Source organism: Salarias fasciatus, chromosome 7 (genome assembly GCF_902148845.1).
Source record: "Salarias fasciatus chromosome 7, fSalaFa1.1, whole genome shotgun sequence".
In the NCBI taxonomy this organism is placed as follows: Eukaryota; Metazoa; Chordata; class Actinopteri; order Blenniiformes; family Blenniidae; genus Salarias; species Salarias fasciatus.
This window is the reverse complement of record NC_043751.1, coordinates 31,994-38,003: the sequence shown is the minus strand read 5'-3', so window position 1 is coordinate 38,003 and position 6,010 is coordinate 31,994. Positions and strand designations below refer to the sequence as shown.

Below are 6,010 nucleotides of genomic sequence, written 5' to 3'. Positions count from 1 at the left end.
GGTAGAAAAAAACATGCAGAGATTTAAATTTAAGACGTGAACTCTGGTGGATTAGCTTAAACTTTTCTAATTCTCACGCATTTTTGTGTCATGGGTGCAAGGGTGGAAGGACGCAGGCAGCAGGCATGGTTGGAAAGGGTCTTTTATTCCGAAAACTCAGGAGGTCAGGAACTCAGGAAAAGGCAAACAGAGCTGAGGTGCAGGCAGGGACACGGACGCAGGAAGACAGACGCACAAGGAGCCGACAAGACGCACCAGGAGAGCAGGACTTAAAATAGGGGGGCAGGACAGGTGGAGCACATTAGGGAGATAACGAGACAGACCAGAGGGAGAACAAGAGGAGCAGGCAGGTGACCAGGCAGGAGAACATGAGGGCAGACCAACACAAAACAGGACCCGAGCGCCCCCACATGGGTGCAGGGGCACAGGGCGCGACATTTTGTGGTAAAGGTGTGTACATTTTTGTGGTTTTTGCAATGATTAAAGTTGCTGAACACATTAAATACATTCCCTTTCACATCTATGTCTTCTTCTGCAGAGAAACGTCCAACGGGATGCTGTTCTGTGAACTCCACTGACGCTGTTTTGTAGTTTTAGATCACTTTGTCTTATATATCCCTTTCAACTACAAATCACATTTCACTGGTCAAGCTGCTACGAATTTCTCCTGTATTTTACGTTTTCTATTCAGTCTCTTTGCTACCTAAAAAACATTTCATTGCCTGATATTTCTGATAAACAGTTTACTCCTTCTTGTAGTCCTCCAGTTTCAGCTTCTCCGTGTTGTTGCTGATGAACGCCGGGCCGTTGCTCGCCTGCACTTTGTCGAAGAACTTGAAGTCGGCCACGTAGCGGCCGCTGGGCGTGCTGAACAGCACCGGCTTGAACTCGTAGCCTCACAGGATCTCCTGCGGGACGTAGGAGGTGCGGCTCTGACACGTGGCCGCCGTGGGCTCCATGGTGGCGTTGAGGGTGACGAGCAGCTCGAAGTCGCGGGTGAGCAGGTTCTCCGCCGTCAGGCCGGACAGGGGGCTGCGCTCGTCCAGGACGTGGTAGAAGGTGAGAGGCAGGATGAGGAACGGGCTCTCGCCGCTGGAGTCCATGTGGAAGTCCACCGAGCTCTCCTCCTCCGTCACGTTGGACTGGAACAGCTTCCCCGTCAGCTGGCACTGGATGAGCAGGCTCTAACTCATGTTGGCCACCCTCAGCATCAGGCACAGCTGGCCCCGGCGCCGGCACACCACCGCCGACTGGCTGAACTTGATGGCCTCCGCCCGCTTCTTGGGCCGCGCCAGCTTGGCCAGGAAGGCGCCGGTGACGAAGATCTCGGCCAGGCCGGTGATGACGAGCTGGGCCACCGGGGTGAAGATGGCCAGCGGGCACTCCTCGGAGATGCAGCGGAAACCGTAGCCGATGGCGGTCTGAGACTCCAGCGAGAAGAGGAAGGCCCCTGTCAGCGTCTCCACGTTCAGAACGCAGGGCGTGTGGTTGGAGCTCAGGCCCGGCTCGAAGTCGCCGTTCCCCATGCCGATGAAGTAGAAGATGACCCCGAAGATGAACCAGGTCATGATGAAGGTGGAGGCGAACAGGGTGAGCTTGTAGCGCCACTTCATGTCCACCGCCGTGGTCCAGATGTCGTGCAGGTACAGCTTCACCATGCCCTCCACGTTGTCGATGCGCACGTTGTTGTGGCCGTCCTTGTTGACGATCCTCCTCAGGACCGCCGACTTCCTGCCTGCCATGCTGCTCCCAGTCAGAGGAAGATGAATGAACGGAGGTTTGGCTTCGGCTTCAGCCACAGACGAGCTGACGGAGCAAGAAGAGGAGGAGGAGCGTTGGACCTTCGTTTGAATGATGCACACAAGCTTAAAATCTGAACAGGAATAGGTTTAGAATTCCTCACCAAGCTGTTGAATTTAATATGAAAGGCACGTCTCAGTTACAAAGCTACAAAGAAATATTGTTTCTATAAAATGCATTCAAGTAAATGTGAAGGTCACCATTTGGACAGTGTTTCCGTCTTTTACACTGATCTCATGAGCTGGGTGTTACAGAGACGATCTAATCGATTGTCTTCGGGAGGAAGTTCCTCCACCCTCAAACAGCTTGACCAACTCCACACCTGCTCTGTCTCGTGCCAAATAATCAAATGTTTTTCAGATGCTTTAATATTAGTGTTTATTGTAACACTGAAGCATATTTTCTCCATTTAGTTTGTTTCCACTGCAATCACAGGGAATTCTGTTCTAAAATGTGTTTTTTAACAAAATGATCTTTTTTTGATCCTGATCATTAATCAGTAATTAAATAACAAGAAGTTCTGACAGGAAAAGACGTCCTCCAACCCTGAGAGTTGAGTTTTCCACTGATAATCTGATTTAATGACCGTTTTATCACACATTAGTCTTTATTACTGTTACGTTGTTTGTTAGTATGCCAAAATTGCACAATCAAGGAAGACCAAAGTGTATACTGACTGCAGTTCACCTTGAAACTAGGACTACCTTCAGATCTTCTGGAAATACGAAGAGTTGAATGAAGTTGTTGTATGAAAATACAGAATTGGTGGATTAATTTTTGCACAGAGCCGTCACGGCGTCCACATCCCGACAGGACAAAGCGACTCTTGACACAGCTCTCTTTCTGTGTCACAGACACATGAAGTCCAGGATGAGCAGACATTCAATGAAACACTGAGAAACAAAGTCAGAAAGCAGCAAGAAAACCAGCCAGAAAGGAATAATAATAATAATAATAATAATAATAATAATAATAATAATAATAATACATTTTATTTGTATAGTGCTTTTCAAGACACTCAAAGTCGCTTCACAATACAAAAAGATAAATAAAACACAGCAGCATAAAATCAACAAAAGAAAAAAAACAACATCAAATGCAATTCTGAACAGATGGGTTTTGAGTTTTTTCTTGAAGGTGGGGGGTCGGAGCAGTCACGGAGAGGTTGGGGCAGTGAGTTCCAGAGGGTGGGGGCGGCGATGGAGAAGGCTCTGTCTCCCCAGGTTGGGAGCCTGGTCCTACACGGCAGGGACAGCAGGGTGGAGGTGGAGGAGCGGAGGGAGCGAGATGGAGTGTGGAGGTGGAGCAGGTCTGGGAGGGATGGAGGGGCCAGATTATGGAGAGCTTTGAAGGTGATCAGGAGGAGTTTGAAGTGGAGCGCTGAGGGACGGGGAGCCAGTGGAGCTTGTGGAGGACAGGGGTGATGTGTTCACAGAAGCGGGTGTGGGTGAGGAGGCGGGCAGCGGAGTTTTGAATGTACTGTAGTTTATTGAGAGTTTTGGATGGTGTACCGTAAAGAATGTTGTTGCAGTCGTCGATTCTGGAAGTGATGAAAGCATGGACTAAAGTTTCAGCAGCAGAGAAGGAGAGTGATGGGCGGAGTCGAGCTGTATTTTTGAGGTGGAAGAATGCAGTCCGGGTTATGCGTTTGATGTGGGGGTCAAATGATAGAGTGGGGTCGAGGAGAACACCGAAGGTTGCGGATCAGCGGGGATGGAGTGAGTGTAGAGTTATCAAAATTTAAGGTGAACTGTTGTGCGGATTTGGTGATGTTGTGAGGACCGATGATGATGATGATGTCTGTTTTGTCACTGTTTAGTTTGAGAAAGTTGTGATTCATCCATGTTTTGATGTCTGTGAGGCACTGGGTGAGGGGGGGTGGATGTTGGGGTGTATGGATGTGGTGGAAATGTAAAGTTGTATGTCGTCAGCGTAGCAGTGGAAGCGGAGACCGTGACGACGGATGATGTTGCCGAGGGGGAGGAGGTAGAGGATGAAGAGGAGAGGACCAAGCACCGAACCTTGGGGAACGCCCTGTGGCAGGGGGGCTATGGAGGAGGAGCAGCGGTTGATGTGGACGAACTGTTGACAATCGGAGAGGTATGACTGAAACCAGGACAGAGCGGAGCCGGCGATGTTGAGGGTGGATTTGAGGCGAGACAGGAGGATGGAGTGGCTGATGGTGACGAAAGCTGCTGTGAGGTCCAGGAGGATGAGGATGTTAAGATGGCCAGAATCAGAAGAGAGGAGGAGATCATGAGTGATTTTTCATAGAGCTGTTTCAGTGCTGTGTTTTGAACGGAAGCCGGACTGGAAGGGTTCATAGAGACTGTTTGAGCTGAGGTGGGTTTGGAGTTGAGAAGCAATGACTCGTTCGAGGACTTTGGACAGAAAGGGAAGGTTGGAAATGGGCTGGAAGTTTGCAGGGTTGTCGGGGTCGAGACCAGGTTTTTTGAGAATGGGGGTGATGGCAGCCAGCTGGAGAGACTGTGGGACAGATCCGGATGAGAGTGAGGAGTTTATGATTTGAGTGATGAGTGGAGAGATTATGGGAAGACAGGTTTTAATGAGTGAGGAGGGAATGGGATCCAGGGAGCATGTTGGAGTTTTAATGCCAGATAAAATTTGTGTTAACTGAGCAGAGGAAATGGGTGAGAAGTGAGAGAACTGTGGACAGGAAGCAGGGGGAGGAGAGTCAGGTGCAGCAATGGGGGCGGCAGAGAGGTCAATGGAAATGGAAATGGTGTCAATTTTGGACTGAAAGAAAGACTGAAAACTATTGCATTTGTCAGTAGTGAATGAGGATGAAGTGTTATTACGGGGCTTGAGAAGTGTGTTTATGGTAGTGAAGAGTGCCTTGGGGTTATTGGAGCCGGAGTGGATAAGGCTGGAGTAATAACAGGACCGAGCAGAGTTGAGTGCATCTTTGTCTTGCTGAATGTATTCTGTGTAGATCTGTAAATGCACAGTAAGACCTGAGAGACTGTCTTAGTTTTGGTGGGGGCAAGTTCATGGAGGCAGGAGGAGAGAGTGTTGTTGTAATGAGAGACCAGATCAGAGGGGTTATCGGACGGGGGTGGAGGGGAGGTGGTCAGTTTGGTGGTGAGGAGGGCTGAAAGTGCAGGTGGATCGATGGATTTGAGGTTTCTGAAGTGCAGGTGGATCGATGGATTTGAGGTTTCTGAAGGTTATTTCACGTTTTATTTTGGGGGCTGTGAGAGGAATGTGTCTGCTGAATGTGATGGCTAAGTGATCCGACATGTTGAGGTTATGGCTGGAAAGGTTGTGTATAGTGGGACCAGTGGAGCAGATGAGATCGAGAAAATGGCCGTGATTGTGTGTGGGAAAATTGACATACTGAGTGATATTGAAGCAGATGAGAAGGTCCAGGAATTCAGCAGCAGGTTTGGAGTTTGGATTGTCAATGTGAAAATTGAAGTCACCGAGCAGGAGGATGGATGAGGAGATGGAACTTAACTGGGTCAAAAAGTCTGTGAGTTCTGATAGGAAGGAGGTGTTGGGCTTTGGGGGACGGTAGATGACAGCAGTGACAAGTGGAGAGGGACCGGACAGTTTGAAGGCAGTGTGTTCGAAGGAGTGGGTGTTTGTGAGGGATATGGGAGTTAATTTAATGTCCACGGGTTTGTGCCAGGTTTCAGTCAAACAGAGAAAATCCAGTTTATTGTCAGTGATGTATTCATTTAGAATGAGTCCCTTATTATTGAGTGAGCGGGTGTTGAGGAGGGAGAAACTGAGGTGACGTGTGTTGGTTGTGTGCTGTGGGTCCCGGGGGAGAGGGCGGAGATTGGTCCGACTCACGTGTGGATTGTTGTGATGACGTAATGCGGAAGTGGCTGAACGATGAGACCAGATGGAGGGAATGGCGTTTTCAGAGGCGATGTGGCGGGAGAATGAGCGCCCAGATCCCCGATGAGGAGGACGGGAGCTGCGGAGGAGTCCGAGGTGCTGGAGAGAGGCGGCGCAGGCCGGACGACGGCTGTTGTTGAGCCCACGGAGCGCAGAGGCGGAGGACTGCAGCGGCGGCATGCTCCGAGTGGCAGATGCTAGCAGGGAGCTAGCATTAGCTTCAGACCGGCGGAGCTGGATACTGGCGGGATGAGGCTGATGATTAAATCCAGAGAGGCAAAGAGAGCTGACAAGAGTCCACAGGATGCAAGTCATCGCCCAGCAAGGAGTCCGGTGGAAGGCC

The 6,010-nt window shown here is 50.0% G+C and overlaps 1 pseudogene; it reads right to left on the bottom strand.

The window, feature by feature from the left end:
• Positions 1–743: 743 nt before the first annotated feature.
• On the bottom strand, positions 744–1,742 carry LOC115392083 (ATP-sensitive inward rectifier potassium channel 15-like; annotated as a pseudogene).
• Between the last annotated feature and the right edge of the window lie 4,268 nt (positions 1,743–6,010).